Raw genomic sequence first — 13,722 nt, forward strand, 5'->3', positions numbered from 1 at the left:
CTGACGAAGAGCTCTGTGTGGCTCAAAACCTTGTTCTCTCTCTTTCACCAACAGAAGTTGGGTCTCTTTAATATCCTGGGACCGACACTACAACTACACTGCATACATCAGTGAGTTATGAAAATTAAACCCCAGAACTAATCAAAATTAGGTGTGTACTACAAAGTCTGGTTCAGATCACTTAAATTCTAGAATGCATGAGCTTTTTATGTGTCTTGTTTTCTTTTAAAAAGCCAAGGAAATGCAAAGCAATATTAATAATAATAGTTCAGTGTTAAGATTATGTATTTAAACAAAAAGTCAAGGGGTAGAGATGTTAAGGTTCTCATATAATGCTCATTTATCCATACTGTCTCCATATTGTATTTTGGAAATTAGTTACACATCTACTGTTAAATGTAGTTTATGTAAATATATACAGCATGTACAATGTGACTGATTTAAATGTCACTTTGAGAATCTTATTTTTTCCCTGTCTTGTTTTTTTTGTTTGTTTGTTTAACTATGGAATGCTAACACTGTATTAACTAAATTCAAAAAGCCCATTCCTATCTTCCTCTGAAAACTGGGGTATGAAATAACCATTATATTTATACACTATTGTTCATGCATGATGACTAACTCATGAATTGCAGGATACACTGGATTCATGTGTGCACAATCCAGTCTAATGGATAAAAGTTATTGCTTTAAAATACAATGTAGTAATGACGGGCATGTTTCCCTGGCAGATTAGCTCAATTGTTTTCTCCTTATGTGATTGTGTAGCCATTGCAGTCATATGAAGTACATGGCTTAAACTGGTGGGGCTACTGGCAGAGTGTTGTGAGGTCCTCAGCTCTGCATCGGACTCACCTCATTCTTTTGGTCCACCAGAGCGTGGATCTGATAATCCTAATATGGGGTATTATGGGTTATTTTTACAGGAATGAGAGTGAGCTGTTGAGTCGGGATGAGAAGAGTCTTTTAGTCAGCATTGTGTCAATTGATCATTTTTATTTCCTATTCTAATTTTGTACATTTTTTTAAGACTATGGGTTAGTACATATATTAATCAGATATAAACACAAAACTGTGCAGAGGAAATTGAGACCTTTCTTTTTAATTCTGGAGGAGAAATGGCTATTCATACATTCACTTTTCTGGAAACAAGATGTATGTAATACATGAGTGATGTAGTATGAGATGGAGGGGAGAGGACAAGAATAATTGTAGTATAATCATGTGGTCACATGGGTTAGCTATTACCTGAACATTTAAAAAAAACCAGTAAATTCCACTATTGTTTTCTGCTGCACAGCGTAGCTATCACTGTTGGTTGATATTAGCTCGTCTCAATGAAATATGCATTGGGGCTTGCTGTGGATATTTTTGTGTATTTGACATCTCTTATTTACCACCACAAACTGAACAATGCATCCAGATTGGATGGTCCCATCCACTTATTCTTATCCATGTCTTACATTCATTTTGAAGTAGTCTCTCTCTTAAGGCCAATGAAATTAGCCTTGGATTTAGCTAGTGGGCGGTTTCCTCCTCCACATTCTTGGGAACAGCTGGGGGTTATTGAAAGCCCGTGATAGATTGTCTCCCTGCACTCGGTTCTGGTGTCTAGCCCTACCCTGGCCTGGTGCAGCAATTAACAGGGGAAGTTTGGCTTTGCCCCTGTATCCCTGGGCTGCAGCATGCTCACTTGCTCTGTCATGATGGCACACATGCAATCTGGTCAACATTAGGAGCGGTGGAAGTCTGAAGCATGCTCAGTGAGGATGGAAATCTTGAGAGATTTTAGTTTTGAAAATCCAGGTCTCTACTGAACATATGCAAACTGAAATTTTTTTCAAAAGCTTATAACTTGTGATTTTTCCAAAGGTTTATAACTTGGCTAAATATGGGTGGGTTTTTACAGAGACAACAAAAGACACATCTCTGACACAAAGGCCATCCGTTGCTAGGGTGACCAGATGTCCCTTTTTAAAGGGACAGTCCCAATTTTGGGGAGTTTTTCTTATATAGGCACCTATTACCCCCACCCTGTCCCATTTTTTCACAGTTGCTATCTGGTAACCCTATCCCTTGCCAAGTTTCACATTCCTGATTCAGAGCATTGGAGGTGTTGGAGCTTTCTAAGTAAAAAGTCACCAGAATTTTTTAACATGGGCAAAACAATGTATTTTTTCCTAGCCTCTTTCTTAGAAATGACTGAACTTTTTTGACTGAAATTAAAAAAAAAAAAAATCAGTCTGAGGCAGATGTTGCACATTTCAGGTGAAATGGTTAAAAGTTTGGCAAAGATATAAGCAACTGAAAACAGTGTCTTATAATGGGAAATGTTGGGCAACCTTAATAATAAACGGTGCTCCCAGCCACTCATTATAATATCATAATTGGCCGATCCAGTGGTGTTAAGTGCTCCTAAGTCAGGTTTATAAGAATGCTCAGTGTATTAGATATTTTCACATCTTTCTCACACACTGACTATTGTACATATATATTTCAGTATTCAGAATGTAGAAATGGGCCTACATGGGAAGTCCACCTAGTCTGGTATACTGCCTTAGAGGCTGGCTCTGGATGGTTAATAAGTTGTAGAAACTTTGGGCCTGATTTTACAGTAGAACCTCAGAGTTACAAACAGAGTTACAAACTGATTGGTCAACCACACACTTCATTTTGAACCGGAAGTACACAATCAGGCAGCTGCCAGGGGTGGCGGGGGTGGGGGGAGGTGGACAACACAGTACAGTACTGTGTTCAATGTAAACTACTAAAAAAATTAAGGGAAAATTAAAAAAAAAATTGCCAAGATAAGGAAAGTTTCTGGGCTTGTTTCAGATAAATTAAGATGATTAAAAGCAGCATTTTTCTTCTGCATAGTAAAGTTTCAAAGTTGTATTAAGTCAGTGTTCAGCTGTAAACTTTTGAAAGAACAGCCATAGTGTTTTTTCCAGAGTTACGAACAACCTCCATTCCCGAGGTGTTTGTAACTCTGAGGTTCTACTGTCCTTGCAAATACAGTTGAAGTTGATATGAGCTGCAGGTGCTCATCCCCTCTGAAAATAAAATCCCTTCATATGTAATTGCCTATCTTAATTTGCTTCTGTTGCACAGGTTAATAAGGACAAAAGCAGATCACAAGCCCAAGTGCAAAAAATAAATGAAGTGTTTTGTGCTTAAAAAGTGAGAAAACAAAAAAAAATAGCATAGGATAAAAACATCAATGTGATGAAGTGGGACTGTTGTTAATGTCTCCTCTGAATACTATGTGGTGCCTCAGTTTCCCCTATGCATTCTTTAGTCTCCAGCATGCATAAATGGTTGACACTCTATCTCCTGGCAACAAATGACTGGGGCCCTTCCCCCCTGCAAGGGGATGGCTAAAGGTGAACAAAGAGATCAGGTGACCTCCTGGCCTGGGAAAGAGACAAAGGCCAGAAAGGAGGGGCAGGAGGGGGTTGGAGTTGGGAGCTGGCTGGGGACAGGAAGTGAGGACAGATGGGGTTGTCTGGCTCGCTGGGCCCCAGAATGGACCCAGCTGAGGGGTCCCATTCTTTGTACCAATAAGCTCTTTTTAGACCCTGTTCCTGTCATCTAATAAACCTCTGTTTTACTGGCTGGCTAAGAGTCACATCTGACTGCGAAGTGGGGGTGCGGGCAGGACCCTCTGGTTTCCCCAGGACCCCGCCTGGGCGGACTTGCTGTGGGAAGCGCACGGAAGGGCAAAGGATGCTGAATGCTCCAAGGTCAGACCCAGGAAGGTGAAGCCGTGTGAGCTTCTTGCCCTAAAGACAGTCTCCTCCAAGGGAGAGGAGGTTTCCCAAAGTCCTGACTGGCTTTGTGGGGAGCAGTGCCAGAGCATCACCCGGGGACTCGGTGACAACCAGCAAATAAGGCTGGCAGTTAAAGGGTATGTACCTGAAGCAGCAGAATGTCTGTTAGAGATAAGAGCACCCCCTAGTCAGCTGAAGTCTTGTGTCTCAGTTTCTAATTATTTGTTTTCCCACATGTCAAAAGGTTTGTACTTTTAGTATACTGTATATCATGTTGCATGATTGTTACATCTGAGAAATCATAACTCTGGTCTTACTGGGCATGTGAATTGGTTGCAGAATCAGTGATGTGATTAACTACAGTATATCAAAATGTAGTAACAGCTCGTAATTTGACAAATTATCCATTGAGGAACCATATTTATGAGTTATAAACTTGGATTGGTTAAATATCTATATTATGTTAAACTCATCGCTGTCATTCCTGGATTATACATTGGAAATTCCTAAATCCAAATTTGTTAATGTTAGTCAAAGAGAAGTGATTATCAGGAAATAAATTCGTATGTGTTTCACAATAAATATTTTCTTAACTAGCACATTATAAGGCAAAAAATTGTAACAAGAGCACCTTAGTATAAGGAATGTTCATTAGGTCAGCCTTTTCACTAATTTTACTGAAGGTGCTGGAACCTAGCTTCTCATAATAAGCACTTAATAGGCTGGTTATATCAGACGCATATAACTAAATTTCTCAGGGTATCAGAATTCTTTAATAAAACTTATGAGGATTTTAATTTTTTGATTCCTCAGGTACTGCTAGTAGAAAATATGGTATAGGTAAAATGCTTACTCTGTAAAACATAATAAATGAAGCCTTTCTGTGAATTTCTCAGTAATCTGTTTTTCAATTTGGAGATGTTGCAAAATTAGTGGAAGTAAAGTTACACAGTTTTTCTCGATTTTGGGTAGCTTAGATGCTTATAATACATTTAAGTGCATAGAAACACAAATTGTTGCCAGAATTCATTATTCACAAGTATTTGATGACAAGTCCCACTGACTAAGATACTTTGTGGTGAATAGAGTCAATGTTAAATGTTTTAGAAGAGAAAATTGGGAAACATGAATATTTCAGGATTTAGCCATGATGAAACAGTCTTGTACCTGACACATTTTACTTTGTAGAATTAATGAAAAAATATTGGTCACTAGTGTGATAACACGTTTTGTATTACGAAGATCTACACAGATGGTCTCCAGCATACGAACCTGGTAATATATCGTCTTGACCCCATCTGGAAACTAAAGCATCTTTTTGTAAACCATCAATGTTTTCTCTCTTGCAACAAAAGTATTAAGTGACCCACGACACCAGACTGTATTAGTACTCAGTGACCAATTGTAACCTTTATTGTGCTTCTTATTGTGTCCAACAGTGTAGATTTGGGCTGCACTGCTTTGATTGCAGAGAAAATGTTTGAAAAGACAAATGTCAAGGCTTTTTGAACAGAGTTTAGATCACTGACATTCAATAAGTTATCAGAGATGTTAGCACTTTGTCCTGTCACCTCTTCTTTAGATTCATGTCCTTGACTAGAGAAAACCAGTGGGGAAGGACTGGGTCCATTTCTGGTGGAGATTCAGTGCATTCATTAACAAGTGCTGGCTTCTCTTGAGGAAGCTGTTGTGTGTCTTTGTCTCAAGAAATGTGCTTGATATTAACAATCCAAGTAACTATCTGCCAGTATCACATGTTTGTGTTGGGTTGAGATCACAGAGGAAATTATTCTGAAGTACCAAGTTGATCTCCTTGACTTTTGTCAATCTAATTACAGAAACTGCACTTTTGGCACTTGTAGACTACTTCTGGTAATGGATAATAAACAGCAGACATACTCAGTCAAAGATTTCAATATAATCTCTGCCATTTCTTGCACTCAGCCTTTATCTGTGGGTCTCAAACTTTTTTACTGGTGACCCCTTTCACACAGCAAGCCTCTGAGTGCGACCCCCTAATAAATTTTAACACACTTTTTTATATATTTAACCCATTATAAATGCTGGAGGCAAGCGGGGTTTGGGGTGGAGGTTGACAGCTCGCGACCCCCTGAGGAGTCCCGACCCCGAGTTTGAGAACCCCGACCTATATCCTCAGTTTCATGTCTGAAATCTCACCCAGCTTGCTCTTTTCCAAGCTCCAGTCTCTGTTGGGCACTGCATAAACCACTTGGACACACAACTGGGTTGGATTTATTAGTTTAAGGTCGACTCTAATATTGTGACTCTACAGCAGGGAAGAACAGTTGAAAGCATATTTCGATTCTGAAGAGTTGGGGATATATAAATTACATCATGCTGTTTTGCAGGTCTGGTCCTTTTGTGTATTCAGTCACATCTGCTTGCTTTAGAGTTAAAAATAGTTTTTTATTGCTTTTTGCTTCCCTGAGCCCTGCAGAGCTTAGAGTGTGAGCTGGAATCTTTCTACACCATAAATAGAATTGCTTACTAAATTCCAGTCTGTCACATTTTTGCAAACCTGTTGAATGCTCTTGGAGTTCCACAAGTGTCAGTATAGCCCAGGGGTAGGCAACCTATGGCACATGTGCCGAAGGCGGCACACGAGCTGATTTTCAGTGGCACTCACATTGCCTGGGTTCTGGCCACCAGTCCGTCGGGGCTCTGCATTTTAATTTAATTTTAAATGAAGCTTCTTAAACATTTTAAAAACCTTATTTACTTACATACAACAATAGTTTAGTTATATATTATAGACTTATAGAAACAGACCTTCTAAAAACGTTAAAATGTATTACTGGCACTTGAAACCTTAAATTAGAGTGAATAAATGAAGACTCAGCACACCACTTCTGAAAGGTTGCCAACCCCTGGTATAGCTTAATTTGGTCTGCAGAACATTTATTACAGGAGATGACACTTGAGAAGGAGAACACAGTTGGGGAGACTGATCCTATATTCAGAATGTAGGGCTGGCAGTTAGAAAAAAATGTATTTGTAAACTGAACACATTTGATTGGTAAATTAATTTTTTGAAATACAATAAACATGAAAACCCATAGTGCTGTGTTGAGAAGCGTTCCTAGATTTTTCAAAGGCTGGCATTCCCTGCACTGGGTCCCCTCCTCAGACATTTTTCCTCCTCATCCACCTGTATCAACTCTGCGCTTGAGTCCTTGATCTTTCTTTCAAGTAAGCAACCAAAAGTATTTTTCAACAACCATAAGGTGTGCTGCTCTGCTTCCAGTTATCCTCTGACCAGGGCAGGGCTCAAATTTATACAGATAAAAACAAATAAAATAACAAATAAATAACCAAAAAAAACCCCACAAATAAAAATCACCAGCTGGCAAATTTTAACTCTTTTTATTCCAGACTGTTTGTCAACACCCTTTTTTGCCACAGCTTTTATAATGGTGTGTTCCAAACATTAGTGTCTGTCCCTGCCTGTTGCACAGTCCATTTGAGCTCATTTGCTAAAGGAAGTGGGGCTGGACAAAAGAAATTTAAGTAGTTGGGTTTTTTTTTGTCTGCCTTTAAGATTTTTCTTTTTCTGTTTTTATATCTCTTGAGAAATAAAGTTCAAGTTTCTGGTCAGAGAGGAGTAGAAAAATGACTACATTTTGATTCTTCTTGTGATGCTGTACAGTTTCTTTTAGAAACTACTGTCATAGAATTTTGTAAGTCTTACATTTGAAATCTTCTTAAATGACAATCAAGGGTGGTTGTCCTCATTTTTATTTTTTACTTTCACTTTAAAAGGGTAGTTGGGGCCCAGTAATAGCCCAATATAGATCCATTTAAAAAAATTGGGATGTTTTTAGCAGGGCATTGGAGCTGTGCTCCGGCTCCACTCCAGCTCCAGGCAAAAACCTGCAGCTCCAGAGCTGCTCCACGCTCCAGCTCCGGGCTCTTCTCCAAAGCCCTGGTTTTTAGGAACCTTTGTGGGGCACTCTGCCTACATAGGAATAAGTCTAGATCACAGGCTCTTTCATGGTAGCAATAGGGGGAGAGACCCCCAACTATTAAAAAGTGAAGCTGTTCAGCACAGTTTTGGCAGAGTAAGGGAGCAGCACTAGAAGCCCTTTATGGACAGCAAGAATTGTGGTGTGCAAGAGACAGTACTCCACCCCCAAGACCTTCAGTTTTCCTCCTGACACTCCGTGACAAGTTCCCTTTGCTTTACCAAGAGGTGCACACAGAATCATAGCAGCAAGACTCTTCAGGAGATTGCTTGTCAACAGGAGTGTGAGCCGGGGCGCGGGGCCCTGAGTCTGCTGTGGGAGGGGCGGTGGCAGCGGCTCACACTCCCGGGATCCGCAGAGCCCAAGCACGGCGATGGAGGATCCGGGGGGCACACAGGGACTGCCTCCCGCATCTGATGCAGGAGTCCCCCTGCAGCCCAGGCAGGTGCGCCCCCCCGGCTTCCCCGTCACTGCGCTCGGGTTCTGCAGCTCCCGGAAATGTGAGCCGTCGCTGCTGCTGCCCCTCTCGCAGCTCCCCCTGTCCCACTGCCTCAGCACTCCACGTGGAGTTTTGCCTCCACGTGGAGCCAGCGTCTGACTGGCATGGGCCTGGTAAGGGGAGTCCCGGGGGCAGTCAGGGAGCAGGGGGAGGGTTGGATGGGTCGGGAGTTCTGGGGATCCTGTCAGGGGACAGGGAGTGGTTGGATGGGGCGTGGGGGTCCCTGGAGGTCTGTCTGGGGGTGGGGGGTGGATAAGGATTGGGGCAGTCAGGGGACAGGTAGGGGGTAGGGTCCTAGGGGGGCAGTTAGGGTGGGGGGGTCAGAGGAGGGGGCAGTCAGGGGACAAGGAGCAGGGAGGCTTAGGTGGGGGTGGGTTTCTGGGGGGCAGTCAGGGGACAAGGAGTGGGGGGGGGGAGGTTGGGGGTTCTGACCGGGGTAATCGGGGTGGGAAGTGGGAAGGAGTGGATGGGGGCGGGGCTAGGGCAGGGCTCTCCCCTCTTTGTTGAAATATGGTAACCCTAGGCGAGCGGGGAGCCGGGGGGCACATGAGGGCTGGTGCTCACATACATCCACTGCAGCCTGCAGGAGCCCCTGGGGGGGACCGGGCTGCAGCCTGGGCAGGAGGGGCAGGGGGGCGCCGCCGCCGCCTTTGCAGGGCTGCTGCCCCCCTGCACCGCGCTGGCTCCTCCATGGCTGGGGCTCGCTGCTGCCGCAAGTGGGACACTCTGGCTCTCTGGTGCCTCCAGAAGGCAGCTCCTCTCTGCTGAGCTGCTGCAGTGGCCCAAGCCCGGCAAAGCCAGTGAGTGGACTCGGGGCAGGGGCCACCTGGGTAGGCTGGGGAGGGCTCGTGGGGGGGGAGGGCTGTGCATCTTCCAGGGGTGCTCAGGGGGCGGGGAGGGGGGAACCTTGTCTGGGGTGCAGACCCTGGGCATGGCTGGCCCCTGGGATCTATAAAGGCTTGTTGAGATTTGCCCTCAATGAACCAATGTGCAAGGAGGGGGGTGGGGGCGCAAGGTGGAAGTTTCGCCTAGGGTGCAAAATATCCTTGCACTGTCCCTGCCCCAGGGGGTGCGTGCACCCCAGGTTAAGAACCACTCAACTAAACTGATCTGCATTTTAATTTAATTTTAAATGAAGCTTCTTAAACATTTTTAAAAACTTATTTACTTTACATACAGCAATAGTTTATAGACTTCTAGAGAGAGACCTTCTAAAAATGTTAAAATGTATTACCGGCACACGAAACCTTAAATTAGAGTGAATAAATGAAGACTCGGCACACCACTTCTGAAAGGTTGCCGACCCCTGGTGTAGATTCTGAAGCCCTAGATAAACAAACCTACTAACTTGAGGATCTGCTAACTTGAGTTTTACTAACCCTGGGCTTACATTGCTGTGAAGACATACCTTAATTATCTCTACCTTTTATGGATCAGATCCAAGATCCAGTATATTCAATGGAAATATAAGATTGTCAATTACTGTATTGGTCTTGGAAAGAATACTCTGAGACGACATCACCTCAAATTTGGTTCAAACTTTAGGTTTTGTTTTTTAAAAAGTTACAAAATATAAACATAGACGTTTATAGGTGTTTTTCATATTCCCCAATAGTGTTTGCAGTCCAACTTTTAGAACAGTGAAAACTTGAAAGTGAAACTAGTGTCACTGATTTTTCACTGTCCTCAATGAAATGAAGATACAAATTAACAGCAGAAAATTAATCAAAAAACAAAACAAACAAACACCCATCTAAAATAGTGAGAAGTGTATTGGAATTTTAAAACTTTCAATTCCAGTGCAGTAGAATCTCAGAGTTACGAACATCAGAATTATGAACTGACCAGTCAACCACACCCTCATTTGGAACTGCAAGTATGCAATCAGACAGCAGTAGAGATAAAATAAAAAAGCAAATATAGTACAGTGCTGTGTTAAGCGTAAACTACTAAAAATAAATAAAGGGAAAGTTTTAAAAATATTGACAAGGAAAGGAAACTGTTTCTGTGCTTGTTTCATTTAAATTTGGACGGTTAAAAGCAGCATTTTTCTTCTGCATAGTAAAGTTTCAAAGCTGTATTAAGTCAATGTTCAGTTGCAAACTTTTGAAAAACCACCATAACATTTTGTTCAGAGTTATGAACAACCTCCATTCCCGAGGTGTTCATAACTCTGAGGTTCTACTGTAACCTAAAGTGTTGATAACACAGACAAGGGATACATTGGTTTTTCAATACTTAAGTTATGACTCGAGAGAGGCAATTGCTTGACCAGCCTCCAGATTTAGACGGCGAAATGAAATTGTAGCGGAATCAACACTTCCTTTGTTCTCATCCAGTTTGAAACCTTTAATAAATACTATACAGTGGACTTTCTCAAGAGAAGCTCTGATGAGGAGTTCTGAAGTGGTATAATTGCTTAAGCACAGAGATGGCTACTGATTTTTGTTTTTTAAAGCAATCATAACACAATTGCTTGATTTATTAGCTTTTAAAGTTAACTTTTCACTGAGTCTCAGAGCTACTGATTTCTAAAGTCATATAGCTGGAACTTAATCAAAAAGAGACTTGTTCTGCTGGTAGGTTGGGAGAAAATCACAAGTTGATGGAGATCATATGTCATTAATACCATTGTCACCAGTGTGTCCTTTTTGACACTAGTGTTGCCCCTCTGCTGAGCAGTAGCACAATTACAGGGCCTCGCAGATTGGCTCCTAGTGGAGGAGAAATAGAATATGCCCATGTCACCAAAGTGAAACATGCTTTATTTTCACATGGCACACGAGTCTTGGAAGAGAGAAATTTGCAAATGGCATACATACAATCCCTTCTTCCAGAAATCTCAGCCCACACACTAATGACAGGTTTCCAGGAAGCAACTTTGCACCAAGAGCTGATCCTAGCAGAAAGCCAGCCTTTCTTGCTGCTGGCAACAACTTCCTCTACATAGGACCCTTGCATTAGCAAACTAAATGATGACTCCTCCCGTTATATCATTATTTATGTTACAGAAACATCTAGGAATCCTAATCAAGGATCCAGTTATGCTAGGTACTATATGGACAAGAAACATCTAGGAATCCTAATCAAGGATCCAGTTATGCTAGGTACTATATGGACAAGAAACAGAGATGACAGTCCCTGCCCCAGAGAGCTCATCTGTATTTCAGATAGGACTCAACAGGTAGATGAAAGACCAACAGGAGTTAGGATGTGGGGGTGGAAGAAGTAAAAATAAAACTGAGTTTAGCAGAAAAAACAGAAGTTACTGCCCCTAAGGTTGATGGTATTCAACCACCTTTGGCAATCAGAGTTTATAACTTAGGTTCTTAGAGTTCTAGCTAGACCAACTGCTGTGTTCAGAGTAGTAGTTCTCAAACTTTTTCATGCTGCGACACCCTTCAGGCTCACCTCTGTTAATGGAACCCTCAGGTGTTTCAGAGATGGGGATGTCTCAACATTTTAAGTGGCTAAAACAGGTTGGATCTTGCCCCCAGGTGGAGAGGCATGAGAGGATCAGATGCATCCCCAGGGGTTAGGAGGCCATGCAGGAGATGCAGAGTGACCCCACCCTATACTGACCCCCCACTGACTGGCTCCTGTCCCCGGGGGATGGCTCTGCTCTGGGTATTGCAACCTGGCACCAGCATATGGATTCCTGTCACAGTACTGCTCAGATTTGTCCTGGTCCCCTTGATGGGGAAGGCTGGGCCAAATTTGAGTGAATGGTGTTGGGACCCCATGTGCCAGGAACCAGGTAACAACGGGGAGTGGGGAGCCAGCCCTGTGGGATGGGAACCACAGGAGTCTTGCGACCTCCTTGTTACCTTTTAGGGCACAACCCACAGTTTTGGAAATGCCGGTTTAGAGAATCGGATATTAGCAGGGTTAAGAAGGTGTTTCACCATCTACGCCTGGCTAGAAAGAGGTGCAGCCTTATCTTTTGGATGCGGATCATCCATGTGGTTAAATCTTACATTGATTTGGAAACTGAAGCTGTTGCTTGAGTTGACTGCCCACTTGGTAATCAGAGTGTCTTGTAAAGAACACGACACCTGTGCTGAAAGATTTACTCTGGTTACCTGTGAGCTTCCAGATAGATTTTAAGATGTTGCTTTGGACCTTATAATGCTCTAAAAAGCCAGTCATAACTCTGCTTGAAGGTCTACCTTTCTATCCCCATGATGCACTGCTACTGGTATGGTTAGCAGTGACACTGATGCTGGTTCGCTCTGTGTTCCACCTCATGGGGATGCTGGCAAGATTTTCTCCAAAGAACCCTAGGCCTCTGGAATGCCTTCCTGCCTCTGGTCTCAGATAGCTGGTTTTGCTTATTGATTTTCAGGGCACACACTACAAGCACTATTTGCTTTGCCTGGTATTTTGGGGAGACTGAAGGGAGCGTGCTGGCCTACGTGTTGGAGTGTGTTCATTTACAGCTACTGGTTGGTAGAAGGGGTGATTGAAATTTGTTTTTGATTTTGTGATTATTTTTTTTTTAAATAATTGGCAGGGTACTTGGAATCTAAGTGCTCCTTAATTTTCTAAATTGGAAGAAAATAAATTATAGACTAAGACTAAAGAACTGAAAGCTTATCCTATACTACTTAGTACAAAGCAGTTTTAAAAATCCTGTTCAATACCTGCTGCTGTGCCATTTTGAGAGGAGCTCTCTAGCCTTGGAAAATTCTACTTGCTCACTCACCTGAAGAGCATATACGTGTTTTTTAAAGATTGGGTTAATTCTCATTAATTTTTTCTATAATCATGGTAAGGATTGGGAAGTGGATTTTGTCTAGACTGGTAGATGTTCACTGAAGTCTTGTAAGGCTGGCTTAAGGAATAGGACAGCTATTGTAGGTAGTAGGGATTCCTGTTACCATGCATGTTTTTAAAGAGTTTGTTGCAAAATGAAGGGTAGCTGGTTTCATGAATTTTCTTTTGCAGCTGTACTGGGACAAAAACCCAAAACAAGTGAATAATCCTCTGGTCCTACAATAAAACTTCCATTTTATTGCTGATAGTTCCAGTACTATTACTCTTTAAATAGCTATAACATTTTGTAAACTTTTTGATTTTGTGAAGTCAAACCTAAAAAATTAGTCAGGGTGAATGCGTAAACAAGATAATATTTATTCTGATTATATATTAATGATGTATAAAGGAAGCTGCTTATCTTTTAAAAATGTGTTTGAACTACATTTCCTGGTTGGTGGTGTATATTTAGATCATATAACTGAACAACAATGTTGTGAAACTGTCCTTAACTGGTTATCTCATGTCTACGTTTAAATTTGAAGTTAATATATTCCACTTAATTTTAGAGGCTTCTTTTTTTGGAGGGGGGGGGGTAATTAAAACCTCAAGCTTTCTTTCTTGCACAGGAAACTTCCTAATTTTTTTAATCATCCCTTAGAAATACGAAAGAAACATGTATTTTGTATATTAAGGGATCATTTATCTTAGTAGT

The 13,722-nt window shown here is 41.9% G+C and overlaps 1 protein-coding gene across 1 annotated transcript in view; it reads left to right on the forward strand.

The window, feature by feature from the left end:
* Nucleotides 1–13,722, forward strand: part of RAPGEF2 (Rap guanine nucleotide exchange factor 2) — a 307,928-nt gene that overhangs the window by 202,969 nt on the left and 91,237 nt on the right. The gene's annotated exons all lie outside the window — the stretch shown is intronic.

The sequence above is a fragment of the Mauremys mutica genome, chromosome 5 (assembly GCF_020497125.1).
Source record: "Mauremys mutica isolate MM-2020 ecotype Southern chromosome 5, ASM2049712v1, whole genome shotgun sequence".
In the NCBI taxonomy this organism is placed as follows: Eukaryota; Metazoa; Chordata; order Testudines; family Geoemydidae; genus Mauremys; species Mauremys mutica.